Consider the following 24847-nt stretch of genomic DNA (forward strand, 5'->3'; position numbering starts at 1 on the left):
ATTTGGGCAGAAATCCACTCCTCCACTTTTATGCAATGTATTAACAACCAGAAATTTAATTGTATTTGTTGAGACTGTAATATCAACGTGAAGCATTCCTTTTTTGAAGCTCAAATTCTTAACACTTGCTTTCCCCTTTGCAAGAAATACTTACTCCTTTACTCCCTTGTCCCCTTAGGCTACCTACGTCATACTTCAGTTAAGAAGACATTTCACAAGGGATGCCTTTCCTCATCCTTCCAGGTGAGAAAGGCTCCCTGTTCCATGGCTCACAGTACCCTGTCTATATTTACTACAATTAGTAATTCTTCTTTAGACTGCAGGCTCTAAGAAATATGGACAATGCTTGCTTTTCCACACCTTGTATTACCAGCACCTAATGCAGTGCCTGGGACCTACTAGAAGTTCTATAAATATGTAATGATTGCTGAATGAATGAATGAATGAATGTGTTAGTAACAAGATAAATGCATAAATCCTATTTGTAAAGCACAATACAAAGTAATTTCATTAATATTCACCCACTTATTTGTACCTTTATACCCTTCTCTTCATTTATATATCTTAGAATTATTTTTATCAGCAGGGATACAGGATTTAATGATGAAATTTTGAGGAAATGTATTAGAAATATTTGTGAGTGAGTAAGCACTATGCCATGGTGAGAGAGAAAAAAAAATAAAAGCTATTGCTATATTCTTGACTCAAGTCATACTCAATATTATTTGTTACATATTATATTACACACACAAATGCATTCTCACTGGCATGGTATCACCTACATTATTATAATTTCCATTTCCTTCCCAATCCCTCTAAAGCCCATACCTGACCCTTAGACTTATTAAATTGCATTGTTTTAAACCACTTCTCCAATTTGTCAAGGTCATATTACGGTCATGTTGAATTTTGATCTTGACAAAGTATTAATCAGTCTTATCAACTAAAGAGAACTGTAAATGACTAAATCCACATGCTTTTCTATCATCCTAGACTTGATGAAAATATTAAATAGCCTCTGGCCCAGGATTGACCTCTACATATAAAACTTCTGTCCACTTTGGTTGAGGAGGAACTATAAATGAGTTTCATTGTTCTACCTACTTTGTTTCCAATAAATAGGTCTCTGGTGCTGATCTATTTTTATAAATTTGTGAATGAATTCCATTTGTAATATTTTTATAATATTAATATTTAATGTCTGATTTCAAGTCGTGGATGAAAAAATGCTAACATCAATGAAAACTACCACTTGCCCAAATAGATTAATAATAGTAAGAACAGGTAAAGTAGATTTAAAACCTACTGTCATCTTTATTTACTTTCCTGAATTGTTCCCACTGTGCCACTTCCTTACTTTCTGAATATGACAGGTTCATGCATGACGTCCTCCTCTAGATGCTGTGCCATTAAGAAATCTCCCTGATTATAATAGGTGATCATCTATGATGGATAATAAATATGCTTGTGCATTTTCAATCACAAATCCACGTCTTGCACACTGAAATGATTTTACTTGTTGCTTGATCACGGGGACTTCTTCCTCTGAATAAATAAGACTTGACTTTGCCTCTTTATGCAGTCATCTGTTCACAGTTCTGCCTCTCTCCAGTAGACTGTGTCTCCTTAAAGACAAATGAATATTCATTCATCTTTGATCCCCTTTGCTTAGCATGCATAGTAATTGTTCAACAAATATTTGTTTAATAAGTTAAACACCAATATGCCGTGAGGTAGGAAAATCTGGAGATGTGAGTGGTCAAGATGGGGGGTGTGATTAAAGGACCCCTCTGAATTCTAAGAACAACATACTTAGGAGGGAATGCATGAATAATCAACGGGGCTGACTACTTGACAACTAGTATGTATTCAACTTTCAAATTCTATATTATAAGCATCCCTGAGTGTAATTTGAAATGGATAGACAGGAATTTTTATTTTATTTTTTCTAATGAGGAAGCAGTGTAGGTCTCTATTCTCATGGCCTCTGTTGCTTCCTATGAATATTTCTCCAATATCTTGACATAATCATTTTCAGGAAGCCAAGAGAGTCCAAAAGAAAATGACAAACAACAGAAATTGCTTTCATTTTCTAGTGTTTGGAAAAACATAAAAATAGGTTTAAGTTTTTCAAACATACTTAGATTTCATGAGATTTTACTTGGTTTATAATCAATATGATAAGATGCATATATATGTGTATAGAATCATCATTCATTTTAAATTGGAAATAATGTGTATCCCCATGGCTGATCTGCAAACTGTCCATAATAAGAACCAAGCTTATGTCCTCCTAAGTCTTTTGTAGCCCCATTTTAACACATTTTCTGAAAGTTATTTCACTTCAACCACTCTAGATACTTTCTAAAACAACAATAGATGACTTTTTAAAATTTTCCTTTCAAAATGAAAATATTAAAATATGCTACAAATTGGTGCAATAATGGAAGCTACAACTTACCATGTAAGTTTGTTTGTAATTGAGCAAAATATGTTCCAATAATTTTTGCATTGTATTTGCCTTTCTCTCTGAAATTACTAACCCTTTTTCTTTCACTATGGAATGTGAATTTTGATTTCTCATCTTCAAATTTGCCTTTAAATACATTTCTACCCTTATTTTTCTTCCATCTGGAAGCTAAGTTTTCAAGAGAAAATTTGTTGCCACAAATATTGAATGTCTTCATATTAGGAATAATTCTAATGCAACTACTTTGTACTTGGAAATGTGCCACTGTGTTTAGGAAGGCTAAACACATACTTTTGGGTAAGTTCAAAAAAGATTACTCCAATGATTCAACCAAGTATATTTCAAGCATATTGATAAGAAATTTCAAACTAATTGTGTGTGATAGCCATCAATTAAAGACGTAAAATGAATGCCTGCTATTTTAAAACATAGTTAAGCCAAGGAAAAGCTGTGCATAACTAGCATGTTCTGTAAAGATAATTGGCTCACTAACTAAATTCTACCAGCCCATTCACATTTCTAGATTTTAATTGAAGAATGGATGGAAATAGTAAGGTGAGCTCATTGCCCAATACACATAAGCATGGGACAATTTTAATTTCTGCAGAGATGCCCATATTGTGTGAAATCTTCTTAATATTGTGATGGAATACAGTGAATCATGCTGTGAAAGAAGCACACATTTGTTGTACGTGTGTTCACACACACACATTTCTTTTCTCTCCTCTCTATTCTCATTTCAGTCCCATTTTTCCTCTTCTTAGATAACTGGTATCATGAATTGAATATAAATACTTTGAATCCATGCTTGAACTTTTTACTATATGCAAATGAATCCATGAAAAACACATGATTGCTTTGAGTTTTAAAAATTTGTAGACATGTCATCATGCCAAATATGTAATCTTAAAATCATTTATCATGTATATAATTAATTATTTCGAGTGAAGTATTGCATTGCATCTTAAAAATAGTTTATATATGTCTTTTGTAAGCAGCATAAACTGGAATTTTTAAATTTATTTTGATTGTCTCTGTGATCAAATGTATTGTGATTATTGATCTATTTCTCCTTTATTTTTCCATGTTTCATCCCTCCCGGTACTAACTTCGTTTAAACACATTTTTCATTCTCTTTTTATGGTCTACCTTTTTATGAATCATATATGAAGTATTCATTATTAGTGTTTTCTGAAAAATTTGACATATATTTCTAACTTGAAAAAGTCTAAAACTAATTATCTCATCTTCCTCCTAAGCAGTTCATGGACCCCTCAAATTTTAAATCTGATCTCCAGTATTTCAGTATATTATCTAGTGTTTTAGTTTTACTTTGTACATACCCCCATTGGCTATTATTTTTTACACTCAACCGTTATTCAGATTCATTCCAACATTACAAATTTCTTTGCTGGTCACTGTTCAGTGCACCTTCCTACTTCTTTTTATGCTTATTTTCTTTCTTACTGAAGAACATTCTTTGTACAATGGTCTCCAATCTTGCCTAAAACACATGAGAATTATGTGAGAACTTTTTAAAGCTCCCATTATTGAAACACCGCCTAGATCACTTTGGTTAAAAAAAAATAAATCTCCAAGTATTGGCTTCAGGCATCAGAATATTTTTTAATGCCTTCAGACAATTCCAATAGCTGCTGCTACTGCTTTAGTCATTTTGTTGTTGTGGTTGTTACAGTTTGTGGGTGGTAATTCCTCTTTGTCTATGAATGAAAATTTCTTTACTTCTTGTTCTTGAGTAGTTTTTTAAAATGAGGTGTAGAATTTTAATTTGGACAGCTATATGTGCTCAGTACTTTGAAGATATTATTCTATTGTTTTCCAGCATCTACCTGTTTTCTGATAAGACAACAGCATCTACCTGTTTTCTGATAAGACAACAGATATTTAAAGCCAGCCCTCAAAAACAAGGCTTATTATTTCCAGGGCCCCCTTGAATTTCTTGGTTTCAACTCCTCCTCACTATTCTAATGTTGAATTTGTTTTTTCTCCTTAAATCCTGAGACTGGGGATCCCCCCCCCATTTTTTGTAAGCTTGTTCATTTTCTTTTTATGTGTTGCTACATGTAAAAGCAACATATAAAAGAAAACACAAGTATAACAAACTGTGTGTTCAGATTGCAAGAAAGGATTCTCAATATCAGTTCAGCCTATCCTATTGACTGAAAGCATTTACCTTGTTTCTTTTACAACTAACTTGAATATTATGAGTCTTACATCTAATATAGAGTACTCTTCACCCTTCTTGGAACGTCTATGCTCAATAAGGACATTAGTTGATTTGTCACTAATATTGCTTTCCCTACATGTGAGTGCATTCAGAGTTCTATCCTGTCCCATATACATAGCATAATCTTATATTTTGTATCTAACTGGCATCAGTTTTCCTTTTTTTTTTCGATTTACTTTTAAGGTTTACTTTTAGCAGGACTGTACTGAAACACTCTTACCCCTTAATAGATCTAATTGTCTGGACTTAAAATAATAGATTTCTCTATCACAGGGGCATTTGTCTGTACAGATACTGATTTCTGTTCTCTGCACATGTTTTCATGTTATATGCCCAGTGTAATATGAAGCGAGTTAATTTATTGTGTTGCATATAGTAAAGAATCCAGCAGAATAATGTTATTTAGGGTTTTTTTCATTATTTCTATGAATAACAACAACATCAACAATAATAGTAATAGAAAAGATAATTTCTACCTATAGCAAGTCTCAGTTTTTTCTTAAATGCAGTAGAAGGCCCTTCACACTCTATTTGTCAGCTTGGCTTCAGGTTTTCATATTGTTGGCTAGAAGACAGATAAAGGGGATTATGGACAGAACTGAGCCTGGTTTCTGCTAATCTCCAACTTGAATTCTTTCAAGGGTTGCAAAATATGATTCAAGTATTTCACAGGCCTTTATAACCTTTGTCATCTGTCTGGTATATGTGCCATCATGGGTGGATTTGGAACTGACATTTTATATCTCTGATCTCAACTGTATAAATATTTGTTTAGACTGACTATCAACATAGAACACAGACATTCTCTTCTGATGTATGGATGATAGAATAGTCCTTAACTGGGCCCCTAAGGATGGGGCAGGCACAAACTAACAGAGGGCAATGAGGCAAATTTTCAATGAACTCAGATTTTATATTTTCCTTTAGGTAAAAGAGTGGTTGCTTCTATACCAAAAAACTATTTCTTATAATTTGGGTTACATTAAAAATATCTCAGATATACAACCATTTATCTGAATCTATAATAGTGACTTGGTTTTCTCAAATACATTATATATGGAGTCCTTTAGACTGGAATTAAATTAATCATGGTTGTTATTTTTTTTTTTCTATAGACTTCCCAGCTATTTTCCCCTAGGAAAACTCTCTTAAATAATCAAGAGAAATATTTTAGGCAACATTATGTAAATCATCACCCTTATTAGATGAATTAATATTCTTGAAGTTATAGCTCATTTCATGGAAATCAGATTAACCTGATGTTATGGGCATTGTCATTTATCAGTAAGTTATTTGTTCATATGCTCAGTATGTGACATAAAATATGTAACTCTAATAAGAGAATGGATCACCTCAAATAATTTAGCAAATCTTGAAAATGATAAGGATTAAAATTGTGGATGTATAAAGGACACAGAAGCTTGGAGAACTTTAAAACCATCTATTCCTCTCCTGTTTCCCTCACACAAGGAAATGAAGGTTGACACTTTAGCATGGTTTGGAAATCCTTCTAAAAATTATCTGACTTTCTCTTAGAATTAACAAGTAATTTAAAGTTTTAAGAACTGCAGAACTGATCACATGAATTACCATAATTTAGTCAAGAATTTTTTTGAATATCCACCTTTTGACAAACATTGTACATATATATACCAGGTTGTAGAGATGAATAAAATCATCCTTAGTCTCAAATAACTGAAAGAAAAATCCCCCAATATTAGTGAATACTGAGGAATTAAGGATGATGCTATGAGAAAATTTTTATAATGTGAAATTTATTAAGTTAAATAAAATATTGTGCTTTTGAGATTAGAATGACTTGGTTTTGTTCTAATGATACTGATGATAGACAGTGGTTGTATTTTGCAGAAGTTTTATGGGAGCAAAATAAAAACTTGATAATGTGATATAAATTTGGTCCCCCAAGGCGATTTTTATTGTTATTTCTATTGGTGTTGTTAATGAGAGAAATTTCTGTGAGCTATTAGAAAAAAAAATGTGGATATCAATATCTAATCAAAAAGAGGGACAAAATAATGGATAATTAGAGAATATATATAACCAGTAAGTTAAAAATATACTCACATGCTAAGGAAGCACAGTGGTGGAAGTTTTGCTCATCATAAAGCTTTAACAGTGAGTAGAAGGTATCTTGGTGTCTTGGGTGTGGGAAGATATGCTAACAACCAGTGATAGATCCGTTGTAAAATTTGGAACTGTTCCTTTGGTATTAAATTTCACTTAAGACCTGTGCTTCTGGACAGGATGGAGTAATAGGAACTGGATTTACTCTCCTGGCTTAAACTGCTAAAAGTAAAAAAATATATATATTAAACAATACTTTTAGACATTGAACAACAAACAGCACAAGACAACGGTTGTATAAAGCTGTTAATTATAATGATAACCCATAAAAACCAGTGGCATAATGTTTTGTGTAATACAGTTAAATGTTGGTGTTTGAACAAGTCCCTGGTCACCTGTGAAAAATAAAGGTGGATTCTCTTTTCATATTTATTAACAAAATGAATTTCATAGGAATGCAGTATTTAAATATGTTAAAATACTACAATTACTAGAAGAAAACATTTTTGTTTTATTTAATAAAAGTTAATTTTTAAATTTTAAAATATTTTTATGTGTTGCATTTATTGCTTTAAGATTATACAAATATGTTTTGATATAATTTAATACATGCAGCATCAACTAGAGTATTCAGTACACAGATTATTCAATGGGTATAGGCTTAGTAGTGGGACCAAATTAGCCCTAGACTAAATTGTTTCACTTGCAGCCTAATAAGGCTTACAAGGAAGCCTCAAAATGATCAAACTATTTCTTAACTACCTCTTTGAGCAAAGTTACAAATATTTACAAAAATACAAATACGCCCTGCAACCAGTAAAGTAAAATTCACAATATCTGACATGCAATCTAGAATTACTAGGGATGCAAAGACGAAGGAAAATATAACCCATAACAAGGAGAAAAATTAATTAATGAAAACAGACTGAAAAATGGTACAATCAGTAAACAAAGACATTCAAACAGTTATTATAACTAATTTTCGTAGGTTCAAAAAGTTTAAAGGAAAGCGTCAACATCTTAAATAGACATACAGAGGATATAAAAATAACCCAAATTGAGTTCCTAGAGATGAAAAATATAGTTTCTGAGATGAAAAATAAACTGGATGGGATTAAAAGAGATGAGGCAATGCAGAAGCAAAGATTGACCTCCCTGCAAAAGCAAAATTCTGTTATTATAATCTGTCCCACTGAGTAGTCCAAATATAAAGTCTGAAATGCAAAATGCCAGCTTGGTCATCTTTTTCCATTTCAAGTTTGCTTTACCCTTTCTGGTTTGTGCTTCCAAAAATAATTAAAGTATAAAATTATGAAAATTGTATTCAATGGTATTAAAATTAAGCATCTATCCATTTTATGGATTGCCCTGCATAATGCAAATATCTAAAATCTAAATATTATGTGTATATATACATATATGTATACATACATATATGGATATATATCTCACTAGCAGAATGAAAAGAAAATATGAAAGTACAACACAAGTTGTGGAGGAATATAGTAAAGGAAAGTAAAATGATAGTATTTTTGTTTTTAGATATAGTTGCCCTACACAGTGGAAAAAGGATATACGGATTAGCATATTTTATTTTCTGAGAAGCATGAATCAATTTAAAAGATGAATGGGCAGATGAATTTAAAGAATCATTAATTTAAATACATAATCAGTCTTCAATTTTTTTGTTACTGACAACAACCCCTTTAAGATTTTCAAAATGTTGAAAGGTGGGATTCCAAGATTTTTAGTTGCTATAGAAGCAATTATTAGCAAATCCTTTCTTCTAATATCATTACAGAAAATAGTGCCCTTTGTGCCCAGAGAACTCCCATTAGAACAGATAGCTAGTGGGAAGCAGCCACATAGCACAGGGAGATCAGCTGGGTGCTTTGTGACCGCCTAGAGGGGTGGGATAGGGAGGGTGGGAGGGAGGGAGACGCAAGAGGGAAGTGATATGGGAACATGTGTATATGTATAACTGATTCACTTTGTTATAAAGCAGAAACTAACACACCACTGTAAAGCAAGTATATTCCAATAAAGATGTTAAAAAAAAAAAAAAAGGAACTGCATTTCGGAGCAGCTCAGAACATAGGGTGTACCACTCTGGAGCTATCCTACATTTCCTGTGTCTGATTAAATATTGTGTATATATGCTATGTATTTATATCTCCATCTAAATATACATCTGTATCTCCTAAAATACTCTCTCACATATAATGAAGTCACAGTTTCCAGATAGTTGTTCTGGTAGTCATTAGACAAAATATAGTCTCATTTATTTAAAAAATGTGAAATGAGAGAAATGTATGAAAAACTTGATCCATCTTCTGACTGAATTTGTGGTATTGGTACCTTCAGAAGAGGAAATAATTTATTGTAAATTATTTTATTCCTCATTTATTAGAGAGGAAATTTATAAACTGAAACTGTTAGGGCTTAAAGGGTTTTTTTCCAGAAGATAATATCTGTGGTTCTCACCTTACACTGAGCAGTATATCACTAGTAAACAATCAGACAAATAGGTACATTATTAAGTTATTTTATTTTCACCTGGCTTTTTAATACTATCATCTGATATACATCATATTAATTGACACTGCAATTTCTTCCTTGATTTGTATATTTTTTTCTACAAACACTTTGCATTCCAACTTCCACGTATCTGATTTACTCATCCCTGTGATGGTCTTCATCTTCAGACATCTTGCTGTCTGGGCTGTTCAACCCTGTGACAGTAAAAGCACACTCACTAGGGACTAGGAGTTTGAGAAGGACTTAGAAAATTGTTTGGAACCTGAAAAAAAGGGCTCCAGAATATGAAAACAAATCTGCAAAATGGAGATCAAAACTTGTGTAATTAATATTTTCAACTAATATTACTACAACAGCAATGTTACTCAGCTTTCATATAGTTATCTATAAATTATATTGGATATGTGACTTGGGCACATTTTAATGCATTTGATAACATTTAGGGTAAAGCTTCTAAAAGGGCATTGCCTAGGACTGAGGAAGGTTTAAAAATGGCCCTGCACAGAATGAACTAGAAGTGACTTCAATGGGAGGCTGAGGCAGAGATGCTGGACCCGGAGAGTGACAGAGCAGGCGTACATTGGAGAGAGCTTTCCTATATAGGAGAGCCAAGAATGTGTTACTTATTGAGGGGGGAGCATGAAGGTAGTGGACCCTATAATGAGAATCCTAGGATTGCTCCTAGATTTCTAACTTGGATAAATGACAGGACGGTACTCTTTGGTGAATACTAAAGGAACAGCAACAGCAGCAAAAGTCTAAGAATGGAACTTTAACATATCACAATGCCACCTTTAAAGTAAATTTGGCATTCTTCCCTTTTTGAATGAATGAAAATACATTAATTAAAGACATACACGGGCTTCCCTGGTGGCGCAGTGGTTGAGAGTCCGCCTGCCGATGCAAGGGACACGGGTTCGTGCCCCGGTTTGGGAAGATCCCACATGCCGCGGAGCGGCTGGGTCCGTGCGCCATGGCCGCTGAGCCTGCGCATCCGGAGCCTGTGCTCCGCAACGGGAGAGGCCACAGCAGTGAGAAGCTCGCGTACCACACACACAAAAAAAAGACATACACGTTCACACACCTGCTAATATCTGCTCTTCTGCAATCGTGTTTTCTGTATAGTGTCTAAATATCTCTTCCAGTTGAAGTAGTGCTTAAACACTTCAATAGGCCTCTTTTCAGCCAAAAAGAAAAACTGTCTATGACTGTTTCAACATATTTTAAATATATGTATAATCATTGCCAACTTGTCTGCTTTGCAGATTCTAGTTTCCTATACAATATTTAATATCTCCCTTTATTGAAAATGTCATTGCTCAGTATTATGATTGTTTTTCATTTTGATTATATGTCTGAATATTAGAATTATTGATTAATCTCTTTATTAATGGAATAATCTCAGCACAATGTTCAATACACTTCTTCTCTACCATTATTATATGTTATTTTAAAGATTTTCCATACAGTTACTTTAAATGGGATTTTCAGATTTTTCAGGCTTTTTGAAGTCAGTAGGATAGGCTCCAGTGAGTAAAAGAAATGCTGAAGAACAACAATATGAATTAAACAAATTTAAGTAGTTAAGAAAGCACTAATCTAGTCATTGAGAAATGTATACTAATATTTACATAGTATGTATATATAAATCAATAGTTTCTAAATGAGATAATCTACTGAACAAAATATCTTAAAATATGAATGAAAAGATGTTGTAAAATCTCTATATGATTAAAGTACAAAAATTTTTATAAGCTTGGAAGATAAATAATAAGTGCATTTTTGTCTGGGAGACAAGTTGTTATCTGGGAAACCTCAAGACATTTTGTAGATTATTGAAATCACTTTACTATCAATCTTGAGCATTTCTCCTATCAACTCTATAATTAGTATCGGAAATTACCATGATGACTCTATTTCACTATCAGGAACATTGAAGAAACTATTTCAAGTGCTAAACATTGGTTTTAACAAATAAAAAACAATTCATCTGAAGAAGATGTTACAATGAGCTGAGGAATTAAAAGATCTCAAAGTAGAGAAATTTCACTGACTGCAGTATAAACAACTTGAGGGTAGAGAGTGTCTGTTTTTCCTGTTTGCCCTCCAAATTTGGGAACAGTTTTATATGCACGGTGCAGGGTAATAAGCAAATGTTTAACAAATGAAAAGTACTGAATTCATTACCTTGTGGTACAAATTAGGATTTCTTTTGTACTGTAACTAGAAGATTTTAACTTCAGCATTATGAATTATTAATGTCTTTATCTGATTCCCAGCTCTGTGTCAACCAAACTTATTTGAGTGATAATTAGAGGACTTCATGTTTATCCTATCTTCTAGGATTTCACTTTTGCATATCTGTTAATTCATAATTTTGACATTTTTATAGCACAACCAAAGACTATAAAAACACATAGAGCAAGCACTTGCCAAAGAACTCTAAATAAAACACATCTCAGATATGAAATTAGATCCATGCTTGGTTCTACTTCTAAGTGCTTCATCTAAAGAGAGACGTGCAACACTGCTGCATGAATTAATCACCTAGGGTGACTTTTAAACCTACCAACAGCTGGCCCCTCTATCATATCTGATTTTATTCAATAGTCTAAGTGATAATAATTTTTGGATCAAGAACTTTATTTTACTGGTTGTAAAGGTGGGCACATGCACACGCACACAATCCCCAGTGCTTTTAAAAATTGTGGGACAGAATTAATCATAACTATTGAGTTTAAATGCCATTTATCAACTTATTAAAGTGCAAGCATGCAGGGAAAATAAGCTAAAGACAAGACTTTCGTTTTTCAATTTATTTTTTAAAAGTCTTGTAGAAATCTTTATGAAATTAACACAAAATGGTGGTACCAAAAATCTTTTGGCTTTGTTTATTCCCTAGTCTGTGGCAATGTAAAGAGTGGAAGTTAACCCGGAATTTAAGTTAAGGAAAGCTATATTGTATTAAGTTTAGCCAAAATTCTCTAACTTGCCCTATTTTTTCAAATAAATAAACTTTCTATTCTCTTCCCTCTCTCCTCATCTCCCTTAAGGTATGTCAACTCTAACCCCGCCCCCCCATACACACACCTTGTTGCCTCTGATATTATCTCCTCTACTAGAGGCGCTTTTGTACTTATTGCTACACGATAGTTCAACAATAAAATGTGATAAATGCAGGCAAAGGTGTTTCAAGAAAGAAGGTAAATGTCCTTACACATTTTCAACATAGAAACAAAAAGTTTACAAAACAGCAAAATTAAAAAAAAATAGTTATAGATAAAGTTTGCAGATAATGTTGTCATCCCTCTTAAAAGAAGAGGGATAAGGCACAGAAGAAATGTAGTGTTGAGGACAATGAAAATCAGCAGTTATTGAAATCTATTTATGCTGCATTCAATGGATTTAGAAGACAGAGGCTTGAGTGCTGTCGTTATTACTTGTTTGCCATTTGATGGTGGGCAAAATATTTAATTTCATTGGGTTTCTCTTTCTATGCCTCTAAAATGTGGATTCCCAGGCTAAGAAAATATTTCAAATCTTTTCTAGGTCTAAAAGTCACAGACCTTAGTGTACCCTTTCTAAAGGCCACATTTTCACAAAAGATAGCATTCTTGTAAAACACCTTTATAGAAAGAAAAAGCTATATTTAGAAAGCCCACTCAGTGTCCAGGGTTTTCTGAAGTCGTACTGCTGTTTGTAACCAGGTGTAGGCCAGTAGGACAACACATTTGCTTTAATAACTGTCCAGATTTCTTGGAGTTAAAGATAAGTGTTTCATTATTCTAAGTGTTGACCTAAGAAATTATTGAAAATAAAAATTGTTCTAATCTACTTCTTGAATTGCCCAGTTCTTACATGGCCTGACACGAAAGGTGATTTAAAAGATTGCATTTAAGTTTGGACATATAGCCTTCATCCTGCTGTTTCATCACAGACCTCTTACAAGATAAACACATGCAACCATTTTGAGTTTCTGAATGGGAGTGCTCCTTATAGTATTTTCCCCTTATAAATTTCTTGCCAACTTACTCCAATTTGAATGCAGGTAGAAATTTATAAATTTCTCCAAGAACTTATTTTTGTTTTTATGAATCTTACTGATTTTGTGTTAATACCGAGGACTTTATCAAATTCATAGACATTTGATAGAATAAAAAGCAAAAGCATAATTCGGAAAAATCCAAAAACCTCAAATAGAAAATAAGATGCTATGTTGTTAGTAACAGAAATTAGCACAAATAGACTGAAAAACTGACCACCATTGTAAACTGAGCTTTTAACTATGGCAGTCGCCAGGAAAAGGAGGGTTACTCCTCTTTTTTTGCCTTCTTTTAACAATCTCGAAAATTAAAGAAAGATTGAAATGACAATAAAAATAATTTATTTCCCAAACCATTTGAGAGTAGTTGCTAACACAATGCAATGTCTCCCCCAAATCCTCTAGTATTTCCTACAAACACATATCCAAATATAATCATGAAAATAAGGAAATTAACACTGACACATGACCACAGAGCTACTAATCCTCAGACCCCTTTCAAGTTTTGTCAATTATCCCCATCATGTCCTTCATAATAAAAGGATCAGCCCAGTGTCACATGTTGCATCTAGTTGTCCTGTCTCTTTAGTTTTTTAATCTGGAAAATTTTCTCAGGCTTCCCTTGAATCTCATGAACTAGAAAGTTTTAAAGAATATGGATCAGTTATTTTGTAGGATTTAGCTGTTTGTATTTGCCTCATGATTATTCAGGATATGTGTAGTTGGCAGGAATAACACAGTGGTGAAGCTCTGTTCTTCTCACTGCTTCCTATCAAACAATTTTGGCAAACTTTTAACCTGTAACCTTACTGGAATATCATGTGACTCATTTGATTAAGGTGTATCACCCAGTCTTCTCCACTGTAAAGTTATTTTTTTCTCCATTATTAATAATTTTTCTGGTAAGGCACTTTGTAATTATGTAAATATCCTGTTCCTCATCAAACATAATTTACTCAATTTAATTATTTAAATCAGTATGAACTCATAGACTCCTATTTTATTCAATTGACTATAATACGTTTCTGCCATTATTTATTTTGAGGCTGAGATTGTTCAAGATTTGTCCAGTGGAAACCCCTTCAGTTTGGCTTCTATATCCTTTGATGTTTCCCAATTATTCTGTGATATCTCCCTTCTTTTTTTTTTTAACATCTTTATTGGAGTATACTTGTTTTACAATGGTGTGTTAGTTTCTGCTTTATAACAAAGTGAATCAGTTATACATGTATCCTCATATCTTTTCCCTCTTGCATCGCTCTCCTTCCCACCGTCCCAATCCCACCCCTCTAGGTCACAAAGCACTGAACTGATCTCCCTGTGCTATGCGGCTGCTTCCCACTAGCTAGCTATTTTACGTTTGCTAGTGTATATATGTCCATGCCACTCTCTCACTTTGTCACAGCTTATCCTTCCCCCTCCCCATATCCTTAAGTCCATTCTCTAGTAGGTCTGTGTCTTTATTCCCGTCTTACCCCTAGGTTCTTCATGACATTTTTTTTTTAGATTCCATATATATGTGTTAGCATACGGTATTTGTCTTTCTCTTTCTGACTTACTTCACTCTGTATGACAGACTCTAGGTCCATCCACCTCACTACAAATAACTCAATTTCGCTTCTTTTTATGGCTGATCCCTTACTTCTTGAAACAATAATATGTTCTAGGGTCATCTTATATTTTCCCTGTAGCGGTTCTAGAATCAGCCATTTCTCCAAAGACCTTTAGTTCCTTCAGTTGGAGAGCTGTATTTAGAAACCAAGATCTGGACACTAGGTGTATTCATTGCTCTTGGGAAGCAGTGGTCCCAGGTACTCTCAATAGGCAGAGCTAGGGGATTTATGTACACATATACATACACACATATGAAAACACATATTCATAACCATTTACACATATTCACAAACACATTCATAAACATATGCATACATATAGTCTATGTTTTTTCTATAATGTCTCTATATTGAAAATCATGTGTTCACATTAACATCCTCCATTCCCTTTCAACACCCTTTCATTCCAGTTTTTGCCCTTTTCATATTTTAACTCCCTCCACAGATATTAAAATAACACTGATTACCATATTCTTAATATCCTTAATTATTTGATCAATCTTCCTGTACTTAAGTAAATTCTTGTAGCTGCCACTTTCCCATCTGCACATTTTCTCCACCTGGCACGGGTTAGGACAATCTGTACAGAGTGGTTGCCAAGGCCACTTCCTCATGTGGATGCCCTCTCACACGAATCAGACTTCAGCAGTCAACTCCAGGCTCCCTTATGCAGACATCCTCTCCCCTTTCTCAGACTCTGAGACCCAATGCCAAGTCATTTGGTTCCTTGAATGCCCACCTCCCCCATGCTGACAAAGGGTTATTTTACCTCACTTAATGGACTAATTTGTTCAAGAAGGGAAGGGATCACAACACTATAAAGCAGTTATACTCCAATAAAGATATTAAAAAAAAGGGAAGGGACAAGGAAGGGGGTGAAGAAAGGGAGGTGGACAGGGATGAACAGGTATCTTTCCTTTCTAAACAATATTTGAAGAGGCCCTTCATTTAAAAGTTGCAAAGACATTATGAAGTATCAGCTGAAGAACTGAAACAATGACATATATTTACACATCTGTATCCCTACATCTATGACACACAATGTACACCTAATTTTATAGCAAACAAAATATAATTTAACAAAACTTATGATGCTTAGCCATACACTTTAATATTCTGCAACTTAAAAAAATGTGCAGTGCCATTTGGCTGTTAACTATCATCCATTTATATGAATGGATGTGTAAAACTCCTAGCCAAGAGTGTTTGGGATAGCGTCTCTACTGATCCTTACTGGATCCTCTTCTTCTTTTGTCACTCTTTTCAGTCATTTGTTGATTCTCGATTGTATCTCATTGGTGACTTGCATGACCATTGGTAATCATATCTGGGCAAATACCCCAGCTTGGTGTCTCTCAAAGGGCTGACTGAAAACCACCTGCAACAGAATCAACTGTGGTACTAGATAATATTCAGGTCCACAGGCCCTGTTCTGATTTCCTGCTCAGAAGCTCTTTAGAGAGTAATGAGTATTTGGAAAATACCTTAGCTAATTCTCACACATTAACACTGAAACCATGGTGGAGTTTGCATGTCTACAATTCCTCAAAGTTCACGGTTTAAAACACATAGGTCTCACCAACTACAGTTCTTTTATTTTAGCTTCATCAATTCACATTTGTTATTTAACCAACTTGGAAATTGCCAGATGTGTGAATAGCCGCCAAAGTAAAATGTATCTATCTTTTGCAAAAATGTCTTCTACCAAATGTCTCTACAAAATGAAATGTAAATACCTTCTAAGATCTTGCTTGGAGGAATCTTACAGATTTTTTAAATCTTCCAGGTTTTAGGGAATAGCAAGTGCAAAGGCCCTGATGTTGGGAAAGCCACTGCAGAAAGAAAATCTGGATGTGTGTGTGAGAGAAGAGTAGTAGTAAACGAGCTTGGAGAGTAGGGCAGAAGAAATACTGAATAAAGCATGTGGGACAGGTAAAAAGTTTAATTTTTATTCTAAAGTGATGGGAACAGGTTTTGGGAAATAATGTGATATGATTCATGTTTTTTTTGTGATTATTCTGGCTATTGTATTGGTTATAGACTATAAGGATTGGGGCAAGAGGGGAGGAAGCAAGGAGGTTGTGGAAGAGGCTGCCTATTGCATTAGATGAGGCAAGCAATGATGGCTTGGAGTAAGTAAAGACGGCAAGAGTAAGGTGAGAGGTAGGTGGATTCAGGATGTATTTTCAAGTTAGACTGGCAAGAATTTCTGATGCGCTGGACACAGGAATTGTGGGAAAGTGAGAGTTCAAGGATGAATCTAACATTTTTGGCCTGAGCAACTGGATGAGTTATGGAGCCAGGAAAAACGGGAGTGCAATGGATGGATCAAAGCAAAATATTTAGTTTTATTTGCTAAGTTTGAAATGTCTATTATGCATAGATTGGAGATATTTAGTGGGAAATTGGAATTAGGAGTCTGGAGGTTAGGTGAGTGCTTAGGGCTAGAAGTACGAATTGGGGAATCATAAGTCATCTTCCCATTCAAGTAATGGGACTAGATTAAAACTCATGAGTAGTTAAGGTAGATGGAGAGTGAAGGGGGCCAGGAATGAGCCTTAGGGCATTCTAAAAGACGTTGAGGGATGGGAAGCATCACCAAGGGAGACTGCCAAGGAATGGTGAGTGAGGAGGGGAGAAATCTAGGAGAGGATGGTGTCCTGGTAGCCAGTGAAACAAAATATTCATTCTGGAAATGATGAGGTTCATTTCCCAAAGTTTCTTGAATTGATGATCATTTGAAACTTGGTATTTTAAAAAGAGCTTTAGCAAACAGAAAAGAGAATAATTTTCTATCATGAGTGATTGATTGCAGTAGCATGGGGAATGGAAAAGTTGTGAAAAGGGCATCAAGAATCTATGTAAAAGACAATTTTAAACAAAAGTATTCATTTAAAAAACAAGTAGGGCTTCCCTGGTGGCGCAGTGGTTGAGAGTCCGCCTGCCGTTGCAGGGGACACGGGTTCGTGCCCCGGTCTGGGAAGATCCCACATGCCGCGGAGCGGCTTGGCCCGTGAGCCATGGCCGGTGAGCCTGCGCGTCCGGAGCCTGTGCTCTGCAATGGGAGAGGCCACAACAGTGAGAGGCCCATATAACGCAAAAAAAAAAAAAAAAAAAAAAAAAAAAAAAAAAAAAAAAAACAAGTACACAGGGCTTCCCTGGTGGCGCAGTGGTTGAGAGTCCGCCTGCCGATGCAGGGGATACGGGTTCGTGCCCCCGTCTGGGAAGATCCCACATGCCGCGGAGTGGCTGGGTCCGTGAGCCATGGCCGCTGGGCCTGCGCGTCTGGAGCCTGTGCTCCGCAACGGGAGAGGCCGCAACAGTGAGAGGCCCGCGTACCGCAAAAAAAAAAAAAAAAAAAAACAAGTACACAATATTTAGACATTATATTTTGTCTTTGTGTCGACAGCAGCTACAGCATGCTGTAAGTGAAAGATGAAGGATTACAGTTTAATATCAAATCAGGGAAAAAGGTGAAATAGTTGAATTCTTTGTAGATTTTTAATAGATTTCAAACCTCTATTGGTTTTGAATAATGCCATATTTCAAACATAAGTTTCTAAATAATCATAATTTTAGAATCAGAATAAACCTTATATAACCTTATATAAAACTTATTTAAATGCACATATAGTTCATTTTTACGGGTAAAACTAAGACTCGGGTCTTCTGATTACCAGTACTATTTCTTATTGCAACACACTGCTTAAATGTATAGATGATTGAAAAAAAGAGCATACCAGTGATCTCTTAAATGTTTTACAAAATATTAAGTAATTACAATTAGGGGAAATAAAGCTCATAAGGATTAAATTACAGGAAGAGTTTATAAGAGGGCAAACAAGTAGGAGATGTTTTTCCACACAGATAAATATGAGGTTTTAGCAGAAAATGACCAAAACTGCATTTATAAGGTCATGATACTAGCTAAATGAAATAAAGACAACCATCATGTAAATAACATATAATTTTGAAGGTGAATTTTGAATATGGAGACTGGTACAGATTAACATCTGATTATAATAAAAATCAGACAGGCAGGGTAACAAGGTCTTCTTCATCCAATCACAGCTTATCAGGAATAAGGGAACCTCTTGATACTTTGGTATGTGCCATTTTAGGACAATGAACTTGGTACAAAGTGAACACCTGATACAAGAAATAGTTTAGAAACATAAATATGATTCAAGAAATTCATGGATGGTGAAAGCTATGTTGGATTATTTCAAAAAGTTAGGGATGACTTGGTTAAGTAACTTCTCTTTTTAATAACAGAATAACTGTCACATAAAAGATCTCACTATGCCATTGACAAAGATAAAATCCCGGGACGCCATGGTTTCACAGTCTAATAGTCTAGAGATACAATGTCCAGTATAGTGTCCATTAGTCACAAGTGGCTATTAAATACTTGAAATGTGGGCAAGTTTGACTTAGGAACTGAAATTTTAATTTTATTGAACTTACATTTAAAAATTTAAAAACACATGTGACTAATGGCTGTAGTTTTTGACAGCACTAAGAACATTTCCATTATCATGGAAAGTTCTATTGACCAGAGCTGACCCATAACCTTTTTACTTAATTTTACATTTATTCCTCTTTGCTAAGAAAATCCTCTCTCTTACTAAAAAACAATATTAGCAAGATGGCTAGATATAAACTCAAGATGCAAAAATCTATTGGATTTCTATAATCCAGGAACAAAGAGAGAGCTTAAAAATTATTTAAAATGGAAAAAAAAACTCCCTAGGAATAAATCTAAATAAAAATGTGCAAGACATTTATGGAGAAAATGAAACCTTATTGAAAGATGTTAAAGAAGTCTTAAATAAATGGAGAGGTACATCTTGTTTATGGATTGAAAATACTCATCATAATGGTGTAAGTTTTCCCCAACTTAATTTATATAGTCAATACAATTACAATAAAAATACTTAGTAGAGGTTTTACAGGATTGCCAATTCTGAAATTTATGTGAATGGTCAAGAACAGCTCAGACACACCTAAAAAATCCATTCATTCCAAAATGGTCCTGGAAAACTTAATTATTCATAAGAAAACAAAGAAATTGGATAATACAGACAAGTCGATTGTAAGTGCATTAATGGCTTGAATATAAAACAAAGATACACTAGAACTTTCAGAAGAAAATATACTATATCTGGGTAGCATTAAACTAGGGAAGGACATTTTAAGTAGAACAAAAAGACACTAAGCTAAAAGATAAATTTGATTTCATTAAAATTGAGAGCCGCTATTTATCACAAGACAACATTAAAAATGTTAGAAGGTATGAAATAACTTATTTGTGTCATATATAGCTGACCAAAGATTATTTGCTTGTATTTAAAAAACAATACAAATAAGTAAGAAAAAGATAAACAGTAGAAAAATGGACAAAAGATATTCTCTGGACTTCACAGAATAGGAAACATAGGCAACTGTTAAACAAATGAAAGGATTCTCAGCCTATCAGTAATTAGAGAAATACAAATTAAAATTGTTATGGACTGAATTGTGTTCCCTAAAATTCGTATGTTGATGCCCCATCTCCCAATGTGGCTGTTTGGAGACAGGGACTTTAAAAACATAATTATGGTTGAATGAGGTCATAATGGTGGGGCCCTAACTGATATGACTGGTGTCCTTGTAAGAAGAGAAAGAGATAAGAGGGATGTATACACACAGAGAAAAGGCCATGTGAGGACATAGCAAGGAAGCAGTGGTCATCTGCAAGTCAAGGACAGAGGCCTCAGGAGGACCCAAAACTGCCAACATCTTGAGCCTGGACTTCCAGCCTCCAGAACTGTGAGAAGATAAATCTCTTGTTTTTTAAGCCACTGAATCTGAGGTATTTTGCTAGGACAACCTGAGCAGACTAATACAAGGAACAAAAGACTAGAATGGCCATTCTAACTGGTGAAGCTATAGAGCAAAAGGGCTGAAAATTGATTCCATAACTTTGGAAGACATTTTGACATGCATTTTTAAAGTTGAGTATTTGAATTCCCTACAACTCAGCAATTCTACTCTTAGTATGTCTACTCTTTTACTTATGTTAAATCTTGCACATGTGTACCAGGAAACATTAAAATAAATGTTCATGGAAGTACTGTCCGTAATAGGCCCCAAACAACCCAAATATCATTAATAGAATAATAAACACATTTTCTTGTATTTATACAATAAAATATTATACAGTAGTACAAATGAATGAACACTAGTTAAAGTAAAGTGGATGAACCTTAGAAACATAATGTTGAGTAAAAAAAGCAAGCACAGAAGACTAAAGTATGATATCAATTTTATAAATCTCAATAATAAGCAAAATCAGATAAAAATTATGTGGATGTTCAACATAAAGCCAAGATCAGAGTGATTTCTTTGGTGAAAGCAGGAAGGTGGGATCAGGGTAGAGAATAGAGAGAAGACTCAGCAGTTTTTTTTGTTTGTTTGTTTGGTTTTTTTTTTTTGCGGTACGCGGGCCTCTCACTGCTGTGGCCTCTCCCGTTGCAGAGCACAGGCTCCGGACGCGCAGGCTCAGTGGCCATGGCTCACGGGCCCAGCCGCTCCGCGGCATGTGGGATCTTCCCGGACTGGGGCACGAACCTGTGTCCCCTGCATCGGCAGGCGGACTCTCAACCACTGCACCACCAGGGAAGCCCGACTCAGCAGTTTTGATTCTAGTTCTTAGTTTTGGTGGTGTGTTTGCAGGAGTTTTTATTATTTCTCATAACTTACATACAATTAAATATATTCTTTTGTAGATTATCTAATAATATTTTAAAAATCAAAATCCATTATATACCAAAGATAACCCCTAGACATTAATTATAGAGAGTCCACTTTGAAACAACATACATAGTTACTCATACATCTTCTGTAGTTGAAAGCTTTTAGCTATGAAATTCTTCCCCCTTCATAGGAGGACTTTATGTTCCATAATGAAGGAAAATTGTTCCTACTTTAGGACAATTTGCCTTCTTTATTTAAGTGATACTAGTCCTTTGGCTGCCTAGAAATTTTAAAAACAACTGATAACTACATCTACTGCCTGCAAGAGAATAAAGGAAAAGGAGCATAGGAGGCAATCTCATACATTACTGATAAACACATACAAAGACAATATTGGTACAAAGCTAGTTCTCCATATAGCAACTCTGAATTTTATTAATAAATACCTATATATATATATATCTCAAACATTAATAAAAGAATAAAATCCAATATGAGTACATTTGCTCTTTTTTTGCAATTAGTTCCAGGATTCTATTTTAGATTATTACTTCATATCTGCGAGAGTTGGGTGTGTGTTTGTGTGTTTGGTTTTATGGAAGTTGCATTGTGCTAAAGTTTACATTTCTTTCTAGAATTAAATGGCTTTTGTTATCCCTTGGGAATACTGAAGATAGCAACAACAGATTACTACCTACCGGTGGAAAAGTATAAATAGCAATTTTAGCTGCTAGTGATTCTGAAATTGCCCTTAACTTTGTCCTTCTAAAAATGCTCCAAGAATTACGTTTTGCAAATCCACAGATTTACTATCCATATTCAAGTCATTTACGTGGACAAAGAATGTAGCCTGCGGTATCAGTACAAAGGATGTTATAGCCATCAAGCCATCAGCCACTGAAGCCACCCCCAATGCTGCACCCTGAGGGGATTCAGGATGGAGAAAACAGGATACTGGCCCTAGATAATTAAAGTGCATATCAAGGGAATGATTTCCATGAGACCAGATTCTTGCATCTCACCATATATAGAAAAGTGCTAAATTTATTTAATTAAGATGTCTAGTTTCTTTAATTAACAGTAATCTTTGGATGTTCCAACTACCTGGTTTTTTTTTTTTGCAAGAACCCCTAAATATCCTGTGCCCTCCCTTACCTCTTCGGAACAGTCCCTCAGAGCTATCTGAGAGGTTGTCTCCTGATTTAAGTCCTCAGTATGTCCTCCAAATAAAACATAATTCTCAACTTTTAGGTTGTGCATTTTTTTCAGTCCACATTTAATTGTATGGTTCACGTAAGTACTATGCCTAGATGTAATGGGATGAGCTGTAAATTATTAAAACTACATAAATTCTGTCAGCTCTACCACTAGCTGAGATCAGGCTTTCATCTCTGGATACTTCTGTCATAGACCATGGTAGATATGGGGTCTGTGTTGGTCTTAAAATTATTCTTAGAATTGTGGGGACTCATTCATTCTTTCAGCAAATTTTATTGCTTATATTCTATGTGTCAGTTACAGTGCTGGGTCTTGAAATACAGAAGTCAACACACGAAAATACAAGGATAAAACACATTTTCTACCATATTAACTTTTTTCATTCATTACTTCATCCCTAAATCATTCAACACGCATCTTCTTATTGAATACTGATGAGGGGTCAAATGCTAGGCTAAACACTGAGTATATAACTGCAAATGAGATGGATAGGCCCTGATTTTGATGTCACTACTATCTTTTGTCCTGCCATATAATGGCACAGCTTCATTATTCCCTTTACCCTAAGTTTTTATCACAAATTGCTAATGAAAATAAAACTGTTAGTGGAGTTTCAACATGCATAGGTAAATGAGAACACAGAACTCCCCTTTCGCATGCCCCATTCTTCTCCTTCTAACTCCATATGTGAACCCACTTTGTGCCAAGACCAAGAATTTGTGCCCCAATAAGAACCAAGCTGATTTCCTCACACTGACTGGGGCTACTACTCACTTAGAAGACATGATGCTTAATTTTGATAAGCAACTAGAAGACCATGGAGACAACCTATAAAAATGATTTGTCTTGGGAGAAAATACTAAAAAGGGTTAATGTGCTGTTCCACATGTCTAACCTCCTGGGATTAAACCACAGGCACCAAGATCACCAAGTGTACTTGGCAACAATGAGCTAAAAATGAAAAAAAAAAGCATCATACTGTTATTGTATTCATTTTCCCCCAAGGCACTCTCTGATAAACACCACAACCTCTAAGGGAATTGAGAACAGCTTCCTTGTGGGGTAGGTTAGATATGCATCTTTTTCCAAGCAGTTATATCATACCCAGCTATCAGCACACCTTATTTAAGGTGATTGTAATGTATGAGATTAAATGTTCCTACCTGATTGGAAACCTTCTTGTCTTCAATTCATTGGCTATACTGGATTATTTTTCTTGGGTCAGACTTCCAGAATTCTACCAGAAATCGTTCCTTTGGGGAAACCAGGCCTTCCCAGAAACTCAGGAAACTGAAATGGAGACAGCAAGAGAGAAGGAAATTATTTGGACATATAGACCTCAATTGTTTGGTTTTAAGTAAACGTCCCAGCAAACATCTTCTACATGCTATAATAACATTAGGGAAATTCACAGTTTATAAGTTTGTGTACTCATAAACTGAACATATTATGATAAGAGTACAGGTTGCATTTTGTGTCTTCAACTCAAGCAAAGACTTCAAAAAAGGCCCAGTTATCCTTTGTTCATTAAGACACAAAGAGAGGGCAAAAAGGGCAAGTTTCTAAGTCTTTTTCTTTAAAATTTACTTCCTTTCTTCAGTCTTCATCAAGATCTTCAGGAAATTAACTTTACTAAAGTTAATTATTCATAAAATAAACATACGAACCTGCAGAAGACTATCTCACAGGGACCTGTAATGTACAATATCCATCGCATACATGCACCATGAGCTTGTCTTTTCTAGCACTGGCATACACAAAACTCTGTGTGTGTGTGTGTGTGTGTGTGCACATGTGTGTCTTTTTTTTGTTATGGAGCCATAGGGAGAAAATAAATCTATTGGCTGCAATTCAGTGATGTAGAAAGATTTAAGGGTAAAGGAAAAGGCTACATC

The 24847-nt window shown here is 34.7% G+C and overlaps 1 long non-coding RNA gene across 1 annotated transcript; it reads right to left on the reverse strand.

The window, feature by feature from the left end:
• Positions 1-692: 692 nt before the first annotated feature.
• On the reverse strand, positions 693-24235 carry LOC308611561. The gene is made up of 3 exons (XR_014014964.1): positions 24116-24235; positions 6804-7025; positions 693-1625 (listed from the first exon to the last, which is right to left on the reverse strand). It is a non-coding gene; the product is annotated as an uncharacterized lncRNA (long non-coding RNA).
• Positions 24236-24847: the final 612 nt, after the last annotated feature.

This window comes from Mesoplodon bidens, assembly GCF_964165515.1.
Source record: "Mesoplodon bidens genome assembly, contig: HAP1_SCAFFOLD_495, whole genome shotgun sequence".
NCBI classification, from domain to species: domain Eukaryota; kingdom Metazoa; phylum Chordata; class Mammalia; order Artiodactyla; family Ziphiidae; genus Mesoplodon; species Mesoplodon bidens.